This window comes from Cajanus cajan, chromosome 3 (assembly GCF_000230855.2).
Source record: "Cajanus cajan strain Asha chromosome 3, NIPB_CcT2T_4, whole genome shotgun sequence".
In the NCBI taxonomy this organism is placed as follows: Eukaryota; Viridiplantae; Streptophyta; class Magnoliopsida; order Fabales; family Fabaceae; genus Cajanus; species Cajanus cajan.
Window position 1 is genome coordinate 53,451,280 of NC_138519.1, and position 9,133 is coordinate 53,460,412.

The following is a 9,133-nucleotide window of genomic DNA, read 5'->3' on the forward strand; positions in this document are numbered from 1 at the left end:
TGGTTCTTAAGTGAACCATGGTCAAGGTTAGCTTCTCCTACAAGTTTTATAAACCATGGAAGGTTAGCTACACCTTACCATGGTTCCTAGTGAACCATGGTTAAGGTTAGCTTCTCCTAGAAGCTACCTCTCCCTATAATTTCATTTTCTCTTCACTTGTAATCACTTTTGGACATTAATGAGACTTAGAATTCAGAAATTCTCTCTCATTTTCAAGAGTTAAATTCGTGAGAAAAACTTCTCCTAGTTTTCTCTCAAAGTTCCTTCTCCTAGAAGCTTGGTTCTTCAAGCTTCTTCACCTCTCTAAGAGGTAACCGAACCTCCTCAAAGGTGCTTCTCCTCCATTGAAGCTTCTTCAAAGGAGAATCCCAAGGTCAAAACGTGATAACCTCATGGAGCATTTCGGTCCTTGCATGGAAAGCTTGGAAGAATATCAATCCTCTCCAAGTATTTCCATCATCTCCTCCTCTAGGTTCCCCTTGGTCTCCAGAAAGTGTAGAACAAAAGGGTTAAAAGTGAAAAAATGCATTTTTCTGGAGTGCTGGAACGCATTTATAGGCATCAGGATTTGGCTAGAACGGCCCGTTCCGAATCCGAAACGGCCCGTTCTGGGCACATAGAACATGTACAAAAGCCTCTCCCAGAACGGTCCGTTCCAAAGCCAGAACGGCCCATTCTGAGTCAATATTTTTTTCTTTAAAACCACATTCGGAATGGCCCGTTCCCAAAGTGGAACGGCCCATTCTAGGTTAAAATTTTACCCATGCAGCTCGAGTTGGAACGGCCCATTCCCAAAGTGGAACGGCCCGTTCCTAGACTATGAAAATTCAAAATTACTAATTAATAAATAAATAAATAACACACACACACACACACACACACATATATATATATATATATATATATATATATCAAATTAAAATAAAATATCAATACAATTTAAAACATGATTTTCTTCAAATAATAATTATAACAAAATATCATAATTAATAATATTGTACAAAATAATTTTCATAAATAATTATTATTAAAAACCTTTAAAAATTCAATCAAACCCATTTAATTAATCGAAATAATTATAAGGAAATAATCTTCATAAATACAAAAATAAATAATAATTATTCGTAGTATTAGTAGAAAAATTTGGGGTGTTACAGAAACTTACCTAAGGTGTATGTGTACGGATGCTCCTCACAATTGATCAAAGTGGCTACCCTTAGTTGAATGGTGGTACAATACCTTCTACCACACTGCTACTAAAGCTACTCCTTATGAAATAATATATGGACAACTAGCCCCCATCAGTCGTCCTTACCTTCCAGGAGAATCAAAAGTGGAATTGGTGGACAAGAGTTTGATCAAAAGGGAAGAGATGATGAAGTTAATCAATTTCCACTTAAAAGGAGCTTGAAGCTATTCTGTATCGTAAGACAGTAAGAAGGAGAGGGATGTCAGTTACTAAAGTGCTTGTGAAATGGAAACACTATCTTCTAGAAGATGCAACTTGGGAATACTATTACGACTTGAAGAAAAAATATTCAGCTTTCCATCCTTGAAGACAAGGATTCTTTTAAGGGAAGGGCAATGTTAGGAAATATTAGACTGTCACGTGTCAGAAGTTTGATTGATCAAAATCTATTAGTTGGTTAACATGTTATATAAAATTTGATATGTGTTAGTTGTGTCAGTTTTTCTATATATAGCAACTCTAATCCTAGCTTGGGGGATATTGTAAGTCATTCATCAAATTCTTGTAATTTTCTCTCATCTTAATATAATCATTTCGGAAACTTTTTTTTGCATGTTTCCTTGTTCTCCCTCAAGTTCTTAGATCTGTTGCATTCCTAAAACTAGAAAAATTTTATAACAAATTGAAGTCGAAAAAATTTGTCCTTTCACTTTGCACAGTTTGCAGAGACAAAAAAAAACAACACAGTAACACGCAAAGATGCAGTAATTAAAAACTAAAAAGTAGAAAATTAACTGCGGTGGACGGTGGTGTCACTTGCACGCGATGGTGGCATCGCGTGGTGGTGCATCGCACAGAGGTGCGTGGCATGCGGTGGTGCTGGCGCGATGGCGTGAGACAATGTGTGGTGGCGCGGTGGCCGTGACCGTGAGGATGAGGGTGGCGTGAGGGACTTAAGGTGTGAGGGTGATGGTGAAACCCTAGAGTGTAGCTTCTCTTCTCCAATTCTTCTCGAGAGTTCGCGCTTGAGTGGATGAGATGAGAGTGGAGTGGAGTGGAGTGAAGCACGAGAAAGAAAGAGAGCGAGAAAGAAGGCAGACTGAGCGAGAGAGCCCGAGAGAAAGGAAGTTCATAAAGCGGGAGAGAAAGGAAGTTAAGTTTGAAACCATTTAAATTTTAAAATGGTGTAAATCTATATTTCTTGTTTTTTAATAAAAACAATTATGTGATAAAAGATATTAGAATTTTCAAATGAATAAAGTGGTTACATTTTTAAATAATTATTTTAGTTTTCATTTTTTTTTTGATTTTTTTATTTATTTGATTATACAATAATTCCTTAGAGATAAAAAATAAAATAAAAAATTATATATAAAAAAATTATAACCGTTTATAAAATTGTTAGAGATACGAAGTCTCTATTATATAAAAGGATACTCCTTTTAATAATTACCTTAATTTTCACATTTTATTAATTATTATACTTTTTTATTTTAAAAAATTAAAAAGTTATTTTTAATTAAATTCAAAAAGTTAAAATTAATAAATTAATTATAATATCAGTTAAATTAATATACTTTTTATTATTTAATTATTATTTTTATTTTATCTTTAATAGAAACTTAAAATATCTCCACTCCTCTAATATTATGGTTATATGCGTCCAGTTTTGGTTACATCCTACAGTTTATTAAATATCATATTCTGGAAACTTACCTCACTTATTTCTCTATAATGCACAATAACTATATGCTCATATTCCCTGTCAAGAAACAATAGTGTATGAGCAAAATGAACATGCACTAAAAAAAATATTCGCATTTAAACGAACCTATATTAATATTAGTTACATATACATTTACTGAAGGTTGATATTTATAGTTATTGGTTAGTATCCAGCTAATAGTTAAAGTTTACTCACGGTACCAAGATCCAGTAGCTCTGTCTCAGAAAAGTAAAATTCTCAGCTTCATGTGCATAGTAACAGTTTAGGATTTTCAACATTTCCAACTTAACCATAAAAGCGAAACATGTTAAATACCAGTAAAACTATTAAACAAATTGTTTACATCTAAACATTTTGTTACAGCTCATGCAGATAAAGAGTGTAAGACAAACTAAAACTTACTATTTTGGAAGCTACCTATTTAATATTAGTATTTTTTTAACAAAAAATCATCCTAAAATACTTTGTTAACCGTAACACATACATGATATACTCTCAATTTATTTTAATATAAATAATTATGTGATTTAAGATTTTGTAATTTTTAAATGCATAAAGTAGTTAAATTAATGATAAGTTATTGTTAAGTATGTACAAGTAATGGTTATATTCCGGTGACGATTACATATATGAGTTCATTTGTTTCATTCTTGAAAAGTTTAACTTTGATAGCTAAAAGGTATTTCATATTGTGATATAACATGAGAAAAAAATTTAATATGTATCGTAACAGAATCGTGTAACTAACCTTTGATTGTTACATCATATAAAATTAGGCTAAAAACTTAATTTGGTCTCTTATAATAATTTTTTGTTTCAATTTAGTCTCACTTTTATTTTTTGTTTCAATTTGGTCTCAAACTAATTAATTGGTTTCAATTTAGTCCCAAATTAATTAATTAGTTTCAATGTGGGACTTCGGTCCAAATTATTTAAACGGAGTTCTTTTGGCCACGTGGATGCCATGTAGATGCATACGTGGCATCCACGTGGATGAGAATTTTTTTGAAAACACCTGCAACCAGAACGGCCCGTTCTGAAATCGGAACGGGCCGTTCTGGTTGCAAAATTAAAACACCAACAGTGAAGAAGAACGGGCCGTTCTGAAACCAGAACGACCCGTTCTGGATTCAAAACGGCCCGTTCTGGATTCAGAACGGCCCGTTCTGAATTCAGAACGGCCCGTTCCAAAACTGTGAATAAAATATTCTATGCCTAATTGTGTTTTTGATCGCTCAAGTATTATAATTATGCAATTTTGATCCCTAAGGTTTTAATTGAGTAATTTCAGTCCTTAAAAGATTATAGTTGTGTAATTTTAGTCTCACAATTTTTAATTTAACAATTTTAATCTCTCAAATATCATAATTGTGCAATTTTAGTCTTTCTCATTAAAAATTTAATAATTTTAAAATTTTAATATATATATATATATATAATGTTTTAAAACTATATAATTGTTTTCTTATTTAAATTAGCGTATATTATAATTTTTTTTAATGTATTAAATGATATATATATATTATTACTAAATAAATAAAATTTATATATTATTAGTATTTTAATATTACTGATAAATTAATATCAATAATATTTTTACTATATTTATAAATAAACTAATAATTTAATAAATATAACTTAATATATATTAATATATTTTTACAAAAATATAAATATATAAGATCAGATATATATTTCTAATAATATACTTATATTTTTGTTAAAGTATATTAATATATAACAAGTTGTATTTATCAAATTATTAGTTTATCTATAAATATATTAATAATATTATTGATATAATATTGAAAATTATAATATACGTTAATTTGAATAGATAAATAATTATTTAATTTTAAAACATTATATATATATATATATATATGTTCTTACCAGAAATCTGCTGTAGAGATGATCCTCCGAGTAAGATTGGTGAGTCTCCTTCGCTGGTACGCTTGATGTTCCGATAAAGTTAGTGTTTGTGGGTGTATGAGTCTCGTATAAGTAATGCACGTACCTTTGTGTGTATTAGGGTTTTGTTGGGCCTTGGGCCCGAGATCAGTTTATGACCTAATTGGATAGCGAGCCGATGTCGCCTAGCGCGTGTCCGAGGTCACTCGGCGCTATGATGCCAAGCTCAAGCTCGGCATAGCGGTACAGATAGTGCACTAGCCCCCCGAGCTCCGAAGACCGTAGGTCGAGGAGTTAAGACCGAGCTTGACAAGGGGTCGTGACTTTTCGCGTACGCCTATTTGTCATGACGCCATGTGTCATAACCGTCACCTCATTCCCATAACACGTGGGTAGCGCGGTGACAAGATTGTATTTTTATTTGTTTGATGACGTGGCCTCTTTGGGCCGATGTGGTGTTCCGATGTCCATGTTTCATGGTCGGGCTGAGGAGCTCGGCAATAATGAGCTTACTGCTTGGTTAGGCTGGTAAACCTTTGACCGAGTCAGCAGATTGGTGAGGGACAAGTCGGCAACTCGGCTGGCCAGTACACTAGCCCCCCAAGCACCGAGTGATGTAAGAGCAAAGGGGCTTCTGAGGAGTTCCCAAATTTGTTGTTTGAAGGTTCAAATTCGACCTTGTTAAGTAGATGTGATCTCAAGGTTCGGACTCGACCTTGGCATATCAAGGTTAGAACTCGACCTTGGTTAAGAAAATGTGATATCAAGGTTCGGACTCGACCATGGCATATCAAGGTTCGAACTCGACCTTGGTTAAGAAAATGTGATCTCAAGGTTCGGACTCGACCTTGGCATATAAAGGTTTGAACTCAACCTTGGTTAAGAAAATGTGATCTCAAGGTTCGGACACGACATTGGCATATCAAGGTTCAGACTCGACCTTGGCATATCAAGGTTCGAACTCGACCTTGGTTAAGAAAATGTGATCTCAAGGTTCGAACTCGACCTTGGCATCAAGGTTCGGATTCGACCTTGGCATATCAAGGTTCGAACTTGACCTTGGTTAAGAAAATGTGATCTCAAGGTTCGAACTCGACCTTGGCATCAAGGTTCAAATTCGACCTTGGCATATCAAGGTTCGAACTCGACCTTGGTTAAGAAAATGTGATCTCAAGGTTCGAACTCGACCTTGGCATCAAGGTTCGGATTCGACCTTGGCATATCAAGGTTTGAACTCGACCTTGGCATATCAAGGTTCGGACTCGACCTTGGCATATCAAGGTTCGAACTCGACCTTGGTTAAGAAAATGTGATCTCAAGGTTCGAACTCGACCTTGGCATCAAGGTTCAGATTCGACCTTGGCATATCAAGGTTCGAACTCGACCTTGGTTAAGAAAATGTGATCTCAAGGTTCGGACTCGACCTTGGCATATCAAGGTTCGAACTCGACCTTGGTTAAGAAAATGTGATCTCAAGGTTCGGACTCGACCTTGGCATATCGAGGCTCGAACTCGACCTTGGTTAAGAAAATGTGATCTCAAGGTTCAGACTCGACCTTGGCATATCAAGGTTCGAACTTGACCTTGATTAAGAAAATGTGATCTCAAGGTTCGGACTCGACCTTGGCATATCAAGGTTCGAACTCGACCTTGGTTAAGAAAATGTGATCTCAAGGTTCGAACTCGACCTTGGCATATCAAGGTTCGGACTCGACCTTGGCATATCAAGGTTCGAACTTGACCTTGGTTAAGAAAATGTGATCTCAAGGTTCGGACTCGACCTTGGCATATCAAGGTTCGGACTCGACCTTGGCATATCAAGGTTCGAACTCGACCTTGGTTAAGAAAATGTGATCTCAAGGTTCGGACTCGACCTTGGCATATCAAGGTTCGAACTCGACCTTGGTTAAGAAAATGTGATTTCAAGGTTTGAACTCGACCTTAGCATATCAAGGTTCGGACTTGACCTTGGCATATCAAGGTTCGAACTCGACCATGGTTAGTCGTCATGGTTAATGTGCCAATACCGAAAATGTATGGAAATGGAGTTGCTTTGTTGATTTATTTCTGAGGGGTGCCTCGTTAAAACCTTCCTTGGCCAAAAACCCTTTTCTTTAGTGGGAAGAAAGGCTGAGGAGGAAAAAGAGTACATCCCCTGAATTTACAAGTTAAGAGAAATAAAATTTGAGGTGGGTGGAATTCCAAGTTCCAAATTTTCCTTTGGAGGGGTCTGTTATTGCTTCTCCCCGTAATCGCCAAACAAGGTCGCCAACTTTAAATGTTCGTGGCCTGACCTTAGTCTTGCTTTCCTTGTGCTTTGTCTCGAATTGCCTTGCGGAACTCGGCATGCTCCTCCATCTGGATGTACCCAGCAGCGCGAGCTCGGAGCTCGTCCATGTCGGGAGGAGGTCGTCGGCAAAGGCTGTCGACGAAAGGTCCTGGCTTCAACGCCATGAGCATGGAGTGCAGTGCGACCCTAGGGTTTAAGTTGCGGATTTTGACAGAGACGCCAACGAAGCGCTCCATGAATGTCCTTAATGGTTCTTCGTCGCCCTGTCTGAGGATGGCCAAGGCGGCGGATGTGATGTGATGAGGTCGGCTCGTTGCGTATTGCGTCGTGAACCGTCTGACCAGGGTGCCGAAGCTGTCAATTGACTCGGCAGGTAGCTGGGTGTACCAGTTAAGCGCGACCTCTTTGAGCGAGGTCAGAAAAATCCTACACAGAATAGCATTGTTATTGGTGTAGAGGTTTACCTGTGTGGTGTACAAGTTGATGTGCTCGTCTAGGTCTGTCGTGCCGTTGTAGCGGTCGAGGTGGAGAGGCTTCCATCCGAGAGGGAGTGGCGTCTCCATAATGCCATCCACAAAAGGATGACGGCAGAAGGTTGGTTGATCCCCCGCAACATGAGTAGGAGCATTGCTGACCTCATGGGCCGATTTGTGTGTCGGTGCATGAGATCGATGCGTGGTAGGCTTTGGAGTTGGTGTCCTGTGCGCTATTGGCGGTTGAGAAACCGAGTGCCTCTCTTCCTCGTTTAGGTGACTCGGTTGAGGGGGTTGATCAGAGGTGCGCCGTGGTAGCTGAGCGCGGATACGCTCATTCTCGGCGCGCAGCGCCGCTAGGTCTGCTTCATTGGCAGTTCGCATCGCGGCTAGGTCAGTTTCGTGCTTGGCACGCATGTTTTGCAGATCGGTGGTGTGTTGCTGCCGCATCTGCACGACCTGCTCGATCAGCCTTCTCAATGCTGCTTCGTTGTCCATGGTAGTTGCGTGATCTAGGTCGTCTGTTGCGCGTATGCTATGGCTTCTGGTAGAAACTATAAGAGTGGCCGATAAGAGCTGTCTTGATCGGCCCCACGGTGGGCGCCAAATGTTTTTACCAGAAATCTGCTGTAGAGATGATCCTCCAAGTAAGATTGGTGAGCCTCCTTCGCTGGTACGCTTGATGTTCCGAGATGGGGGTGGTACCTGCAAAGAGACTCTGATGCTAAAGTTAGTGTTTGTGGGTGTATGAGTCTCGTATAAGTAATACACGTACCTTTGTGTGTATTAGGGTTTTGTTGAGCCTTGGGCCCGAGATCAGTTTATGACCTAATTGGATAGCGAGTTGATGTCGCCTAGCGCGTGTCCGAGGTCACTCCGTGTTGTGATGCCGAGCTCAAGCTCGGCATAGCGGTACGGATAGTACAATATATATATTAAAATTATTAATTTTTAATGAGAGAAACTAAAATTATACTATTATGATATTCGAGGGACTAAAATTGCTCAATTAAAAATTGAAGGACCAAAATCGCGCAATTGCAATTCTTTAAGGACTAAAATTACCCAATTAAAATCTTGCAGATCAAAACTGCACAATTGTAATACTTGAGGGATAAAAAATGAAATTAAACCAATATTCTTTATTAATTTTATTAAAAAATATAATAATTTTGAAAAATATTTTTTTATGGTAAAAATTTAAAATTGCTTATTTTTATAAAATATAATTGTCTTATAAATAGAGTAATAATTTTTTCTTTTTCTCTTTCTGTTTGAAGAAATATTTAAATATCACTTTATAATTTTTTGCAACTTATTTAAGATTAGAAGAATAAAATAATAAAAATTAATAAGATAAACATAATAAAATAAAATATAAAAAAATATTAATATATTTATTTTATTAGATATAATAACATAATTAAAATATAATTAATAATATATATTTTATAAAATTATTAATATTTTATATATATAAAAAAACAGAACGGCCTGTTCTGAAACCGGAACGGGCCGTTCCGAATGCAAAATTAACACACCAA